Here is a 16,711-nt window from a genome sequence, read left to right as displayed (position 1 = left end):
GTGGGAAACAAAAGTCAATGTCTCTTGAATTATGTCTGCAACAGCTTTGGTACCTCATTTGTAAAAAGTTGTTCATTGTGCCTTGTTAATTGTAGGCCAACACATACCCAGGTAAATATTTGGTTGTATGTCATCAAGCATTTCACAGTGTAAATATAAATTTAAGTAGACACATGGCTGTGGAATAAAGCGCACAGTTCGAGTAGTGGAATTTATGTCCTTTGAAAGGTATTGCTATCATCTGGTGAGAAATCAAATGGGAACTTTTAAGACCAGCTCAATTTTTGACTTCTTTGGGAAGTCTCTCCCTTAACTAGAACAATTTCCACTTGTTTATTTAATAAATGTTACCATCACTGCCTTCTGCTTCTCTTCCTCTTCTTCCTGCTCCTCTCTTCTTTAAATTTTTTCCTTCACGATTTCCATTTAATTTCTAAAAATTATAACAAATCAGCCACTTCTCATCAGAACTAAGGAGTGTACCTTAGGAAGAAAATATTTTTCTAGTTTGCACAAGGCCATGGGAGTACAATAAGGAAAAACAAAAGCAAAAAAATGGAAAATTAGTTCCAATTTGACTCTAATTTTTCTTAAAATTGTAACTTCAAAGTAGAAGTGTGATGGTCTGGGGAGAGCTCAATAGTTAAGAGCACTTACTTGTGGAGGAGACCTGGGTCGAGTACCAGTACATAGATGGCTGCTCAAAACTGTCTCAATTCCAGTTCCAAAAGATCTGTTGTTCTCTTCCTTATGACTATGGGCACAGGACATGCACATGGTGTACACCTATGCAAGTAGGCAAGACCCTCATATGTATAACATAAATATAAGAAGTTGTTTAAAAAAACTTAAATAAAAAAATAAAACCACACAAGTGCCATTTTGTTATATACATTATAACATTTTCTCCTATAGACATCTGTTGATTTACTTCAAGGTATTAATATTTTAAATATATTTATGAGTATTTTCCATAAGACAGTTGGTACATAAATGACCATAAACCAGCATTTCAAAAGATATGCAATGATGTGATTAAGTAAAAAGTGACAGAAATTCCAAAACTGCAAGATTATGTAAACTGCTGTTGAGTTCAGTGAATGGGTTTTTTCATTTTTGTTGTTTTGTATTGTTGTTTTGTAACCCGGTCCTAGTAGGAAAAGAGAGATTTTTTAAAACAATCATTTTATAGGATTAAGAAGCTTGCTTTGGTGTTTCTACGGTTAATTTCAAATAACATAGAATTTACTACTCCAACTGATAAGTTCTGGGAAATAAGTGGATATTAATAAGATAGATCCTCTAAGGCTGTGATTTTATACATGCTGCAACAACAGAGGAAACTATAGAAATAGTGGGATAAAAGATTTTGAATGCAAATTGTTCTGTATTTCCCATTATTTTGAGCCCCAGTTTTAGTTTATTTAACAGAAACACAAGGACAGATAAAAAAGAGCAAATAATGTATTTTTAAAGAAACGTGTTTTCCCTAATTCATAAAAATTTAAAACAAAAAAGAACAATTCAAGAGTATGCCAGAATGTTCAAGGCCATTTGAATTTTAACTTCTTAGCAATGATAATAGATGCAATGTTATTTTCTATTCCAAACCTTTTCCAGTATTTACTAAGATAGCTTTTACACTGAAAATCTGACTTACATATGGAAATAACAGAGACAGCTCATCGTTCATGACACTTTAAAAACCAGACACTCTATAGAAAAGGTTTATAATAATTTAAGTTTAACTAGTAATAAAATTGTATTAATTTGAATATTTTAAGATCAGATGAAATTAAAATTTGCATTTTATTATGTATTTTAAATTTAATATTTTTCCTGTGTACATTTCAAAGAAAAAGAAACAAGATGACAGCTAACTGTTCAACAAGCTTTCTTGTTTCTCTAATGGTAAAATACATATTATATAAATACCTTGTAATGTATAGTTGTATAGTCTGAGAAATGGATCTCTGCTCATCATTAATTCACCGCGAACTGTCTTCAGAAGATATAGCGTGTTTGCCAACATGACTAATCCGTCTCCTACAGAAGTGTTTTAAGGTTCTTACAGGCTTTGCAAAGAAGTCTTTCTTCTCATGAGTTCAGAATCCTTTATTACTATTACCTCCTTAATCTTCACAGCATCCTGGGGAAGAAGACAACAGGTATTATCACTGCTCTACACATGGAGCAACAAATAATAGAAAGGTCAACTGCTTTGTCTGGGCTTATAGTGAGGCAGTAGTGAAACTGAGCCCATGTAGATGTGCAAAGAGAGCTGAGTGTGTGCTCTAAGATCAGACTCTCAATGTCCCTCTCACTGATGTGGAAAAAATCATCAAGATGGTTATTAGGGTGCATACTCATCACTCATAAACACTTTCAAGAAAAAAAGATTAGGCAGAAATAGATTGGAAAAAAACTAAAAAAAAAATATAAAAAATATATTTTGTCATCTTGCTTCCCAATGTGATTCAAATGAAAGCATGATGCTTTCACATAGCTCGAAAATTGATTTGAAGAGTTCTGAGTTATTTAATAATATGTGATCATTTTGGGTAGAGTTTGAGGTTCGATGATAGTATAATGATAATATGTTCAGAGTAAGTCCTGTTTATGAGATACACTCTGATGTAGATGGATGAGCTAAGCATAATGTTTGGAATGTATCTCAAAAGTTCCCTAGAAGAGAGAGATTCTAATCTCTGTGTCAGCATGAATTAGTGATTTCATAGTGGCCAGTGAAGGTGATTTTATTATGTCATGCTTTGCATTTTTTAATTTACATCTTGAAGTTCTCTAAAAGAGGAAATACATTCTTCCTGACATGACTTTTGTGGAATAGATTTCTTAGCACATAGGTAATTTGAGTTCTAGAATTCAGATCCCACCATTCCTTTCCTGAGTTATGGAAAGACTGTCATAACAAGCCAAGTGGAGGGTAAGGTGATGCTTTAGTGGTGCAGAGCACACAGTGTTCTTGCAAAGCACCCTAGCTTCTTGACCGTTTCACAGACACAGAACTCCATTGCCAGGGTAATGTGAAGCCTCTGCCATCATGGGCACCTGCATCTGCATACCATAACCCTCCCACATATGCATGATTAAAACGTGATAAAATAAGTAATTTTAAAATCCAAAACTTTAACATCTGTAAATTATTTATTTGCATGCAATTTTTACTAGTGGAATTTTGAGTAATGGAGACTAAAATAACAATAATTTTATGTTCTTTTTCCAGGCAAATCATTGTTTTAAAAATAATGTAATAAAGCATGCTATTTTTTAAATATTGTTTTAAAAGCAGATTTTCATGGGTAAAATTGATAGAAAGGTTTACTTTTCATTAAAATTTTTCTACATCAAAGCAAGGTGCTTGCATAAGATTGATTCTACTGGAGCTGAATTTAGTTTGTCACAGGGGCTTGCATAAAATTATTGCAATTGATATAGGAAAAGAAATAATGTAAAGAAAAAGGTCTGTCCTTTCATTTTTAGTTAGGCATGAGGACTTAGGCAGCTGTGGCACAACTAATGAATCAGCTAGTTCCACGACAGGCTCCAAAGCTACACACAGAAACCTTGTCTGGAAAGAAAGAAACGAATTAGCTTGAATTATTAAGAATCGTATCTCAAGAAAGAAGGAGTCTCTTGTGTTTACACAGCAGCCACACCCTCATACTGCTGTCACACTGCTGACTGAAGGCAATTCAGCTTATTGTTTTGGAAATCTTACACATTAAATCAACCTTAGTAAATTAAACTGTAATTAATTAATGCTCATTTGGTGGCAAGATTTCTCCACTTCACTAATGATGTTGCATATGATTTCCAAGAACTTAGATTTTTGAAGAAATCATTCAAAGTGGCTCTACTACCACTAGATAGCCTCTCAATTTTACCACCATACTTTTATTTCAGATTTTACAATGTGTCTTAACTTTCATATAATTTCTAAATATGTACCAATACTATATTGTATTTCAAAAGTTATTATTAAAATTTTAAATTGCTTTACTAATAAGAAACTACGATGGACAATTAGGTAGAATATATTTTCAGTAAGTTCACTTTGACTAGAAACAATGATATGGATTAGGCTTATAATGCGTTTTGCATGGGGATATATTGCAGACATTTTATAGTGCAGAGAGATCTGGTTATCCTGCCTCAGCATGAATTGATAGCTTTTGTAGCTGAGCAGCCAATGATAATACTTTCCTGGAAATGTAGGAATTTAAAAGACATTATCTGTGTATTTGAATCATCTTATTGTCATGTGTTAGTACAGAGAGAATGCTTTATTCTCCCATACTTATCTTTTTCAAGCTAATTGTGCATGCTGTTCTACCCCTTAGCCCCATTTTGATCCTGTTTCATCATTTTGAATCAGGAGAGCTCTGCCAAGTGGCTGAAGTTGGCATAGAGGGGGAAATGCCAAGTGTCTGTCTCTTTTTGTAGCCAAGAACAGGAGATTCTACTGTGGCTTCAAAATTAAATTTGCCTATTAATTAACCCTTCATAAATGTGTTTTTTTCTGATAATTGGGTTGCTGAAAGTTCCACATCTATTCTTTATATCCTTTGGCAACAAAAAGTTCCTAAGTCTTAACATATTGTCAGTCTTGTGTTTGCCAAGGTGTTTTTCTCACAAGGCAGCTGAGATGATTCAATGGTGAGGAAGTAGACGGGAGATCAAAAAGCCTACAGATACCTAAATCTGGCATGAAAACAGAATCCTCCAGAAAACTAAGTCTAGTTAGAATGACTTTACCAATGTTCTTCTACCTTTTCTTTAGAGTTTATAAGTGGCAGAATTCTTTTCTTCTTTTCTTCCTATATTACTATAATGAAATACTAAAGCCAAAATTTCTCAGAGTTCCAGAGGAGTCAACATAACCAGTTTGTGTACTCATATTTACCTCCTACAGGATAGCTCTATTATAAAAACATTGGGAGTTTAGGATTGTAATATGGAACTTTGAGAGGGCACAATTCACTCCATACTATTTTTCATTTTTTTTTTTTTTTGGTTTTTTCGAGACAGGGTTTCTCTGTGGCTTTGGAGCCTGTCCTGGACCAGCTCTTGTAGACCAGGCTGGTCTCGAACTCACAGAGATCCGCCTGCCTCTGCCTCCCGAGTGCTGGGATTCAAGGCGTGCGCCACCACCGCCCGGCAGTATTTTTCATTTTTGTTAGCATTAATTTTATTGGTATATTAATTGTACAATGTAAGATAAATGTGTTTCTACACTGTGCATACTACAATTTGATCATTCCTGTTGCTTTTCCTTAGTTTTCTCCCTCTTACATCTTTTCCCTTTCCACATCCTTAATTATATCTTTTTAATTTTCATGTTCTTTATTTCTTCCTTCCTCTTAGTTGCCCATTTAAGAAAACATCTATTTTGTTTTGTTTTCTTTTGTGTTGTGCCTGGATTATTTCACTTAACACAATTATATCCATGCCCATCCATGTTTTCTGCATCTTCTCTTCACCTACACTAAGATGAACTTTGCCTTAAAACATTGAGAGATGGTAACAACTGGAGTTGTAACATGTCTAAGTGTAAAATCAGAGAGATCATTTGGTTACACCTCAGCTTCACCATCATATTAATTTTTGCTAGTCATGTTTTATAAGGCTTAGTCTTCTCACCTGAAAACTGAGATAATAATATAGCTACAGATATATTTGACTACTGCAGTTATTGCATTTATAATCAGGACTCTCTAAAACCTCAGGGCTTTAATAATTAGCTATAATGTTGCATTTCTCATTTTTATAGCTCATGTTCATATTAGCATTGTTCATAGAAATTTAAAGTGGAAATAACAAAAATGTCTTTGAAATGTTAAAAAAAGTCTTGCTTATGACAGAATACTACTTAGCCATAAAAATGAATGAAAATACTGACACATACTTCAATATTAATGAGCACTGAAAAAACTCATACTTGTGGAAGGGGAACTATATGTACAAAAGATCTTATGTTGTACAATTCTGCCATATCAAATACCCTGAACAGGATTAGTGGTTTCCAGGGGCAAAGAAAGAGGAGAAATCGGAGCAACTGCTAGTGAGCATGATGGTTTTTTGTGAAGTGAAGAAAATATTCTGAATTACATAGCAGTAAAGTTGCACAGCTTGAAATTGAAAGTTATTTAAGGACAATTTTTATGTGTTATTTAAATTATATTTTAATAAGGCTATTATTTTTAAATATAATAAACAGTGATCTAGAAGTGACTAATCTAATCCTTTGCCTTTCACATTGTATTTTTTTATCATGAAGATTCAGTTACAGTTTAAGACAACGCCCTAAGGCAAATGGTTTAAAGTGATCATATCTAGAGTTTAAGTACATTAACCATACTTAGATCAAAGTTCCTAACAGAAAGCATAAACATTCTATAGGCAGCCTTCAACACCAGCTACTGTGATTAGTAGGATTTTTTAAACAAAGTAAAGGTTTCTTTTATCCTCAGATATAAGCATGTAACCAATTATATAATTTGACAGAAAAAAAACATATCTGTTAGTCTGTCTTCATGAATACGTTGGTGGTTATACACAGTAGTCTAATGAAATAAAAGTATATCAATCAAAGTCATGCAACTTGGTCTTCCATCAAATCCTTTGAGTGCTACACAAACTTCTCAATGTTCCATATGATAATTACTGGTACCTGTCTCATAATCTCTGAGTGACAAAAAAAAACCCTAAGGAAACATGTAAATGATACTGTAAATTTAACCAAGAACCCAAACATGAAAATTCACAGGTGCTAAGAGTGAACATATTACTCTTATTCTAATCAAATAACTTAATACCAAACTGCCCTCTAGTTTGCATCTCTCCACTTACAGTTTAGTGTAGCTCACTAACCAGCATCAGAGAAGTCTCTGTTCATTGGATGGCAATTAACTCAGAATTATGAACTTTGCAATTGGCCAGAGTACACAGAATAAGTGTCAGCAGAGTGTTAAACCACGAATAGGATGTCTATACCACACCCTGTCCTCAAATTTAGGAACCATGATGGAAGAGGGGGTATAAAGAATATAAGAGCAAGAGGTGAAAGGGGACTGCTGCAGATGGATTTCCTGGATAATATCAAGTTAATTAATGTTGTAAGTATGGAGTAGGAAGAGGGGTTCATGAGTCATGCCTCCATGACACACACATAGCATAGCTATGGATGGCTTTGTCTTCTGCAGATGTAAGATTCCGAATTTTGTTTTTTGTTCTAAAGTTTTAGCTGTTGGTAGATTAACCATGCTCAAGTGAATGTACCACTTTCTAAGCATAAATGAATTATACATGGACAGTCATTTTCTACAGAACTTAATGGCCACTTGCACTGTGACATTCATTCCTCCCATTGACAATGCAGTAGAGAACAAGCAAAACTAGTTTCTTAATATTTTGGAGTTCTCAGTGTCAAAGAAAGAAAGCACAGTGAATATACAGTAGCATTACCCAAAGAAGATGACTTGCCTTAGTTCTTGAATATATGACTGCTTCAGATTCAGTGATCAGAGGATTTGCTTTTAAAACATTAGTAGTAAAATTTAACTAAATCTGTAAATACTAAGCAATCATAACATTCAATATAGAATATAATGTTTTTATTTTAAGTAAGATATGTTTATTCTACCTCCAGTTTCAATTATATCCATATTTTGGAGTCAATATATCCCAAACTCTTAATTCATTCCAGTGTCCATATTAACATTCCAAAAGTCCAGATTTATCTAAAAGCCTTCTAAATCATCCTAGCCTTTCATATGTGCAAAATACAGTAGTGGTCAGACATACAATAGATATCACTAACCACAAGCAGAAAACTATAAAAGGAGGAAAGAGTAATAGGACCCACATGAATCCAAAACACCAAAGCCAATTAATTCCCTTCAATCTTCATGCTCAAAACAAATCTGTTTGGTTTGGTTTGATGCCCTACAGGTTCACCAAGATTATACCATTATTTCACTCCCCTTTAAAACCTCATGTCACTGTTCTTTGTGAGGATATTGCTTTTGACACTGTGGAGGGAAGTGCCTTGTCCCCTGGGTGGGTGGTAAGCCTGCACTGTGAAGGTGTGTCACCTTTGGGGTCTTTCTTTACTTTTCTTTTTTTTTTTTTTTTTCTCATGGTTTATTTTTTTTTATATTTAAAAATTTCCATCTCCTTCCCTCCTCCTCCCCCCTCCCTCCCCTCCTTCTCCCCCTTCTCTCCCCTCCTTCTCCCCCTTCCCTCCCCTCCCCTCCACCCATACCTCCCCTCCCTCCCTCTCAAGGCCAAGGAGCCATCAGGGTTCCCCACTCTATGCTAAGACCAAGGTCCTCCCAACTCCCCCCAGGTCCAGGAAGGTGATCGACCAAGCTGAGAAGGCTCCCACAGAGCCCGTCCATGAAGAACAATCAGAGCCCAGAGCCATTGTCCTTTGCTTCTCAGTCAGCCCCCGCTGTTGGCCACACTCAGAGAGACGGGTTTGGTCGCATGATCCATCAGTCCCATTCCAACTGGAGTTGGTGATCTCCCATTAGTTCTGTCCCACCGTCTCCATGGGTGAACGCACCCCTCTCGTTCCTGACTTTCTCCCTCTTGAAGGATAAAATATGCCTTTTGGTATGCATAGCTCCTTCCTCATTTCCCTTCTCATAAGGTTTCTGATGTCTAATTGCTGTGTTTGTTTATTCCCCCACTTTGTTCCTGTCTATTTTACTCCAAAATGGCATGCTCAGGAGAGTAACTATAACAACAAACTTTTAAACTCACAGTTATATGGGTTTTTTTTTTTTTTTGTCAATTGGCTGTTAATTCAATCCCTTCAGTTTTTCCCAGAACATGCCTTAACTTTTTAAATCAAATTTTGATACAATCTATTTGATCATCTTCTTTAAGGGAAAAGGAAGGATAGTCACCTGAATCTCTAAGTTCTGTATTCTTTGAGTTTGACAGATGATTGTGTCTGTTTTTGTCTCTTTCTCCTTTCTCATTTTCAATGCCAGGAGTGAATACAGAGCATGGTTAAGTAAACATTATATCACTGAGATACATCATCACACCCATAAGTTCTTTAGCTCATCCCTTTCTTCCTCCACTGTTTTCTAAGACAGCAGGAGGAAACACCCTTCTCCTCCCACAGTTTGCAGAGTAATCTCCTAATAAACATGACCAATTTCATCACTAAAATATTTCATCTTCCTTTACACACCAAACAAAAATCAGTTCACCCAAGTTCACTGCACTTTTATAACGAAGATTGTCTTTCTTATTTTCCTGTTTACAATTATCTGGTTTAGAGAATTTATATTCTTGTCTTAGACTTGCCATGATGGTGTGATAATATTACCATTTCCACTAACATTCTGCCCCTGTTTATTTATGTGTTATGTGCTTACTAACACACTTGAGATGTTCTTTTTGGTCCTTCTCTTTGCTTTCAGACCTCACCAGAAGAATCTATTTTGTCTTTATCTCTGACATGCATCTAAAACCTCCATTCATCACCTATCTCCAAAGCCACTTCCACATTATTAACACCCATTTTCACTGCAATATATGTAGGAACTATGAACAATATATAAGGAACTATGTTCCCTTTCCTTTTACTGCCTACAGAGAGCTGTTTTTTTTTTTTTTCTCAACAAACTCTAATTCAATGAAAAAAAGTAAATAAGTCACAGTGGTCACTTTGAGTAGGCTAATGCAAAGAAAATGATTGCTTAGAAAATATTTCTGGCCAGGTGGTGGTGGCACACGCCTTTAATCCCAGCACTCGGGAGGCAGAGGCAGGTGGATCTCTGTGAGTTTGAGGCCAGCCTGGTCTTCAAGAGCTGGTTCCAGGACAGGTTCCAAAGCTACAAAGAAACCCTGTCTCAAGAAAAGAAAAGATTTCTGTATCATATGTTTAAGAGCCTGTTAAAACACTTGAAAAAAACTACTCTTCTATAACCTCAGCAATATATTTACCTTTCCAATATCACTTATATATATCCTTTTACAAACATCAACAGCAATAGCAACACGTGAAGAAGGAAAGAAGAGATGGTGGGTAGTATCCATATTTATATTTTGAGCCCTCTCCAACATGTCTGATTATGTGCTTATATAATTGTTCTTTAACATTAATTCTATTCTATTGACATCTTCTTCAGTAAATATTCTGGGGTTTGGATTTAGATGTGTGTTTAATTTACTTCACCTCCTACTCCATTCCATCTCTCTTTCAGCCTGGAAACTGAGCCTAGGATCATATGACCTTATGTGCTTACCCTGTGTGATAGGGTGTATACAGTAATTTCCAACATCTACCTTTCTGATTCTTTTCACATAAAACATAAACACTGAATACACCACTGGTAATAAGAACTAATTGACAATATTTTTGTAAGATTTAAAAATTACAACTATCAAACATATTGCTTTTAATGTTCATGTCACTATTTTAAGGAGAATTTAGTGGGTCTCTGTAACCATCATGGCCAGTACAGTAACAATCCCTATGAGTCAGGATCAAGATGGTATTTCTGTTCAACACAGCTAAGTAGACAGTATGGGTTCAAACGTCAGGAGTCTGATCCAAAGTGATGTATTTTAGGCCTGTTTTAGCATAGCACAATTTGCTGAAAACTTTCCTGTTGATAATTAACTCAGTACTATACACATAATAAAGCTAAAGACATGACTATGATGTGTGATTCCCCTCTGTATGCTGTGAATACCATTGTTGAATAAAAAAACTGTCTTAGGCCTATTGATAGGGTAGAGCAGAGCAAGGCGGGGGAAGTTAAACTGAAGTCTGGACTGGAGAGAAGGAGAACTTAGAAAAAAGCCATGTAGATCCTGCCAGAGACAGAATCTGGATGGAACTTTACCTGGTAAACTACAGCCTCATGGCAATACACAGAATAATGGAAATTGGTTGAATTAAGATGTAAAAGTTAGCCAATAAGAAGCTCGAGCTAATGAACCAAGCAGTAATTTAATTAATATAGTTTCTATGTAGTTATTTTGGGGCTGAGCAACCAGGAACAAACAAGTGGCCCTTCATACAAAAAATTTGTGCTCCAACATGATCGACTAAATCCACATAAAAGCTAAGAATGTTTGGAAACGAATTCTAACACAGAAAAGCAAACTGTAGCCTCTTTTTTGTCTGGTGGCATGCTGCATCTCCTTTAAAAGAGGTTTTCCTGATTCACCAGTAGCAGAAAAAAAAACTATTCTGAACAGGCAGCTTCCGGGACCCTGCTTCTAGCATGAACATTGACCAGGTCTGGCTAATAGCATTTAAATGAGGTTTGTGATCAAACTACTACAATTTGCTTAATGGCAAAATAGACCTGCTCTTTACTTAAAAATGAGATTGTACATGGCTCTCAGAGGCAATGAACAGCTCAGCCATGCTGGACTATGTGAAGCAAGCAGGAGGGTCGTCTGTATTTCCCCTAGCAATGCCACAGTTTGGGTTTTTAAGAAGCACTTAGCATTTTAAGAAACACTTCTGGACAGAAAATAATTATAGATATACAATAGGAAAGATTCAGACATAAAAGAATTCTAAATCAGTCACAGTTATAGATAAATGTATGTAGGCTTAGGAGAGAGAAGAAAAAAGTATAAACAGTTATAAAAGGAAGTAAATGATTTTAAAAAATAAAACCAAATCTTTTTTTTTTCTCATGGTTTATTTTTTTTATATTTAAAAATTTCCATCTCCTTCCCTCCTCCTCCCCCCTCCCTCCCCTCCTCCTCCCCCTTCCCTCCCCTCCTTCTCCCCCTTCCCTCCCCTCCCCTCCACCCATACCACCCCTCCCTCCCTCTCAAGGCCAAGGAGTCATCAGGGTTCCCCACTCTATGCTAAGACCAAGGTCCTCCCAACTCCCCCCAGGTCCAGGAAGGTGATCGACCAAGCTGAGAAGGCTCCCACAGAGCCCGTCCATGAAGAACAATCAGAGCCCAGAGCCATTGTCCTTTGCTTCTCAGTCAGCCCCCGCTGTTGGCCACACTCAGAGAGACGGGTTTGGTCGCATGATCCATCAGTCCCATTCCAACTGGAGTTGGTGATCTCCCATTAGTTCTGTTCCACCGTTTCCATGAGTGAACGCACCCCTCTCGTTCCTGACTTTCTCCCTCATGTTCTCGCTCCTTCTGCTCCTCATCGGGACCTTGGGAGCTCAGTCCAGTGCTCCAATGTGGGGCTCAGTCACCTTCCCCATCTGTCGCCAGCTGGAGATTCCCTCACGGTCCTGACTTTCTTTCTCATGTTCTCTCTCCTTCTGCTCCTCATCAGGGCCTTAGGAGCTCAGTCCGGTGCTCCAATGTGGGGCTCAGTCATTTTCTTCATCTATCGCCAGGTGGAGGTTCTATGGTGATATGCAAGAAATTCATCAGTATGGCTATAGGAACTGGCCTTTTCAGGCTCCCTCTCCTCAGCTGCCCAAGGAACTAACTGGGGGCGTCTCCCTGGAAACCTGGGAACCCCTCTAGGGTCAAGTCTCTTGACAACCCTCAGGTAGCTCCTTAAATTAAGATATATGCTTCCCTGCTCTCATATCCACCCTTCCTATATCCCAAGCACCCCATTCCTCCGAGCTCCCCCCGCTCTCCCCTTCACACTTTTCTCTCCCCATCTTCCCTTGGCCCAGTCTTGCCCAACCCTCAAGTTCCCAATTTTGCCTGGCGATCGTGTCTACTTCCAATATCCAGGAGGATTACTATATCTTTTTTTGGGAGTTCACCTTCTTATTATCTTCTCAAGGATCCCAAATTTATAGGCTCGATGTCCTTTAATTATGGCTAGAAACCGAATATGAGTGAGTACATCCCATGTTCATCTTTATGGGTCTGGGTTACCTCACTCAGAATAGTGTTTTCTATTTCCATCCATTTGCCTGCAAAATTCAAGATGTCATTGTTTTTTACCGCTGAGTAGTATTCTAGCATGTATATATTCCACAGTTTCTTCATCCATTCTTCCACTGAAGGGCATCTAGGCTGTCTCCAGGATCTGGCTATTACAAATAATGCTGCTATGAACATAGATGAGCATATGCTTTTGTTGTATGATTGGGCATCTCTTGGGTAGATTCCCAATAGTGGAATTGCTGGGTCCTGGGGTAGGTTGATCCCGAATTTCCTGAGAAACCGCCACACTGCTTTCCAAAGTGGTTGCACAAGTTTGCATTCCCACCAGCAATGGATGAGTGTGCCCCTTACCCCACAACCTCTCCAGCAAAGGTTATTATTGGTGTTTTGGATTTTAGCCAATCTGACAGGTGTGAGATGATATCTCAAAGTTGATAAAACCAAATCTTTAAAGAGTCAGAATACAGACAGTCATAGATTAAAGGAGTAAAGACAATAAAATAAATGTTAAAAAATAATAGAGTAAATCAAGCCACATATAGATGAAATATGCACAGAGAGTCTGGATTATGTATATTATTGTGTTTACTTTGAATTTTTTGACTATATATAAACTAAGTACAGAGAGACATTTCATTGTACAGACTGTTACACTAAACCAGCATATATACTATAAAGATACCTTGGCTTCAAAATTTGGTTCTAAGGATTTGTTGCTTTGGAGGTTCTTCTTTTATTTCCACAGAGGATGAGAACCTGTGGAATCCTCCTAGACTAATGTGGTTTGATGGACCAAGACCCTTCAAAAGGTCACTGTGAACAGCCCAAAAATACTTTACCCAATAAACAGCAGGGAGTAATTTGGAGAGAACCACGCCCATATTCCCAAATATTGTTTATAAATGTTTGTTTACATTTAAAGGGGGCTATGCTATAGAGATGGATACTTTGCATAGTATGGATCTTTCTTTATTGATATAAATTTAAGGTCAATGTTGTTATGTGTGCATTTCTGCTCTTGGTTAAGGTATTGTGTTCATACAGCTCATTTAAAAATTCAGTCTATAATAGGTTAATGGATAATCATCCAGAATAGTTAAGCTTGTAGTCATGTTAGTTAGGATTTAGAGATGTATAGAGAAATATTTCAGATGGATATGTATTCTTCAAACCTTTCAAAGAGTACAGAATATGACACTTAGAATGTTTAATAATTTAGGACATTTTATAACATGAGACACATCTGCTCCTGGCAGAACCAATTACTTCAAGGGGAAGATGTGCATCAAAGAGGCTCTTTATGGTATTGGATAGCCATTTGGACAAGAAATTGCTCTTGCCTGAACTGCTTGACTTGACTTGCAGAACACACAGAAAAACGACTGCTGAATTTGCCTAAGACATTCTTTTTTTAATATTTTTTATTTTTAATTTTCCATTAAAAAAATTCCACTTCCTTCCCTCCTCCCATTTCCCTCCCATTCCACCACTCACCCTCCTCCTTCCCCCTCCAGTCTTAAGAGAGGGCAGGGTACCCAGCCCTGTGGGAAGTACAAGGCCCTCCCCACTTCATCCAGGTCTAGGAAGGTATGCACCCAAATAGACTAGGGTCCCAAAAAGCCATTACATGAAGTGGAAACAAGTCTCAGTGCCATTAGCAATGGCTTCTCAGTCAGCTCCCATTGTCAGCCACATTCAGAGAGTCTGGTTTGATCATATGCTTGTTAAGTCCCAGTCCAGCTGGATTTGGTGAGCTCCCATTAGAACAGGCACACTGCCTCAGTGGGTGGACCAACCCCACACGGTCCTGACTTCCTTGCTCATCTTCTTCCTCTTCCTGCTCTTCAACTGGACATTGGGAGCTCAGCTAATACGTTTTTTATTTACCACTTGCCCATAGATAGGGTAGAACAGAGCAAGGTGCAGAAAACTAAACTGAAGACTAGGAGAAAGAAGGAGGACATAGAAAGAAGCCATGTAGCCCCTGCCAGAGACAGACTCTGGAGTGAATTTTACTTGGTAATCTACAGCCTCGTGGCAATAAACAGGTTAATGGAGATGGGTTAAATTAAGATGTAACAAACAGTTAGCCAATAAGAAGCTAGAGCTAATGGGCCAAGCAGCAATTTAATTAATATAGTTTCTGTGTGGTTATTTCAGGGCTGAGCAGCCAGGACCAAACAAGCTGCCCTTCATACAACATTACTACATCAAAAGTCTTTGTAAAATAGATGTGCCCCCTTCCATAAAGAAAGGTTCTGTAGATTGAATGAGAAATACAGGCTTACAATCAGATCTGAGGGAGGATTCAGTATGGTCTTTGCCCAGACAGATAGCACAAAGATTATCAGGAAATTAACTGCTTCCTCTCAGCCTTCTTGGTTGATAAGAGGCTATGCATCTTGCAAAGGAGCAGCTCTGCGTCTTTGATGTTCCAGGCTCCTTTAGTGGTGGTTTGTGAGCACAAAAATGTCTGTGCCTCCTACAGTGAATGTCATATCTTGCATTTGATAAATACCACAATTAGTGGACTGATCACAACATGATAAAATTGAATATTGTATTTAATCCTTTGATAAGAGAGTGCTAGGAAAGTATTCTTTCTTAGAAATTAACCTCTCATTTTAGTAAATTAACTCTAACTGGGCCCTTAATAGCATTCAATTATAGTCAGACTGCTTGTATCTTTTAAAGAGTAATTTGCTTCAAATGAACAAAAATTTACTTTCAGACTCCAGTGCTATTTTTTATGACTCAAACCAATCCTGGTATCACCTAGTGAAAGATCTGTATCTATGGTATTTTCTTTAGGAAAATAGTGGGTGTGTTTTTTTAAGATAGTGATGATTGATACACATTATAAAGTATAACAATAATTTTAAAGTTCTCAAGTGTATATGAAGAAAGAGAAAGTTGGTTGATTATCATTATGTTTATATCTTTCCTTAATCAGTACTAGAGGAACCAGTTATTAAGTACAAAAGAATCTTTTATTTTGATAATTGTTTCCCTAATTTATCTTGAATTTTGAAACCTTTGTAGCCTTCTACTATTAGCCATTAAAAAATTAGACATCAAATGCTATGACCAAGGGACAGAAACCCAACACTAGAAGAATACTGGCATGGAGGCTGTGAGCTGAGATCTCACAAGCAGACATGTGTTTATGAGTTTAGACTGCTAAGGTCATCACAATTCTCACCAATCTGGTGATTCTCAGTCTTTAACAATACACCATCGTGTTTATCATCTCTATGTTTGCTCAGGCTGGTGGCTTGGATAAAGGCAAAACGAGAAAAGGACAATGAACTCTCAGAATATCTACATATGCTAATGTCAAAGGCATGAGAATCTAGAGTTTAGCTAGTGGGTTAGTAGGTTTCTTTATCATGTAGTTTGTGTAGTGAATCTAAGGAACGAGGGGTGAGGTTAAAACAAGTATATTTGAACAGACAAAATAGATTGAATCAATAAAAAGACAGTATACTTCTTGTTTTGTTATCATCCAACAAATCCGTTATAAATGACACTCAAAGCAGAATAAAATTGGAATTGTTATGACTGAGATATATGGGGAACTTGAAAATCAAAAGAGGAATGGACAAGTCAAAACAATGGAGTTCAAATGACTGAGTAGCTTCAGCGTCAAAGAACCAGAGAAGGGCAAGAGAAGCCTGAAGTAAATGGCTAGGTAATGAGGAAAAAGTGTCAGCATTGAGGGGGTTTTAAAGAAAAGTGATTGGTCTGAAATTTTCTGCAAACTTCCTATGGGGAAAAAAAAAGTCTGGTTTTGTGATTTCTTTTCATAAGAAAAAAATTGTGTGGTGCT

General features: G+C 37.0%; 1 pseudogene; it reads right to left on the bottom strand.

Moving 5' to 3' along the window:
- The window catches only part of LOC119824211, an 85,481-nt pseudogene extending 84,704 nt beyond the window's left edge, over positions 1-777 (bottom strand).
- Positions 778-16,711: the final 15,934 nt, after the last annotated feature.

The sequence above is a fragment of the Arvicola amphibius genome, chromosome 10, assembly GCF_903992535.2.
Source record: "Arvicola amphibius chromosome 10, mArvAmp1.2, whole genome shotgun sequence".
NCBI lineage: Eukaryota > Metazoa > Chordata > Mammalia > Rodentia > Cricetidae > Arvicola > Arvicola amphibius.
The sequence above is the reverse complement of the archived record's forward strand: the minus strand, read 5'-3'. Positions and strand labels throughout refer to the sequence as shown.